The sequence below is a fragment of the Myotis davidii genome, unplaced genomic scaffold (genome assembly GCF_000327345.1).
Source record: "Myotis davidii unplaced genomic scaffold, ASM32734v1 scaffold566, whole genome shotgun sequence".
NCBI lineage: Eukaryota > Metazoa > Chordata > Mammalia > Chiroptera > Vespertilionidae > Myotis > Myotis davidii.
In genome coordinates, this window is record NW_006296617.1 from 118,635 (window position 1) to 119,675 (window position 1,041).

Consider the following 1,041-nt stretch of genomic DNA (forward strand, 5'->3'; position numbering starts at 1 on the left):
CAAACACCTGCAGGCACCGGGCGGGTGGGGGAAGGGACGCGGTCTCCGTGGCAACGGCCCGACGCGCTGCTCAGCGCCGCCGACTGCGACTGCGCGGCTGGTCCCGCGGTGTCTCCCGGGAGTCAGCCGCGTTTGCAGGATTTTGAGGCGCTTTCTCACTCAGAAGTTGCCTCCCCGACTCACATAATACCCCCCCTTCCCCACATCATCAGGTGCTACTCCCCAACCGCTCAAATATTACCCACCCGGACTCACACGTTACACGTGCGCGGATGCTGCCCACACTCTCACGTGGTACCCACGCTCACGCACGCAGCCAGGTAACTTCGATGCTACTCACACCCACTCCAATACTTTAACACGAGTGCCGTGGGGGCAAGGCTGGGGGCTGTTTGTTCCCTGATGTACCCCCGGTGCCTGGAACAGTGCCTGGTACACCGTGGATGCTCGGGGAAATATTTGCTGAATGAATGAGCCACACGCAACCGGATATTACCCGCGTCTGCCCAAATGGTACCCACCCCCCTTCAGATGTATCCAAGGAACTCAAATGTTACCAATGAAGGCAGGATTTGTTCCTTCCGTATTCCCAGCTCCTAGGACAGTGCCGGGGGCATAGTCAATGTCTGCATTGAGTATGAATGAATGAATGAATGAATGATGTAATGAATGCATGCCCCACTCTCCCGCAGCTGTAACCCACACGTTAACTCAGATGCAAACGCCCACCCTCACGCACACAGTCAGATGTAACCAGGCCCACTCGGATGATACCCATTCTTACTCAGTTACCCCCTCGCCGGAGTGGCCCACCTCACCCACAGGATCCACGCTCACTCGCATCCCCCAACTCACTCAGGTGGTACCCACCTTCCCTCAGTGGCCACCCACACCCACTCAGCTGACACCCACACTCCCTCACTGCCCCTCGCCCACCCCACCCCACCTCACAGCTTCTTGTCCGAGGCATGGTGCCGCCGGCGGTTTTTCTTCGGCCTCCGCTTGCCCTTCTTGCCGTCTGCAGCCTTGCTGTCCTCGGCG

General features: G+C 59.0%; 1 protein-coding gene across 1 annotated transcript in view; it reads right to left on the reverse strand.

The window, feature by feature from the left end:
• The window catches only part of LOC107184407, a 25,686-nt gene that overhangs the window by 11,962 nt on the left and 12,683 nt on the right, over positions 1 to 1,041 (reverse strand). The window lies entirely within an intron of this gene.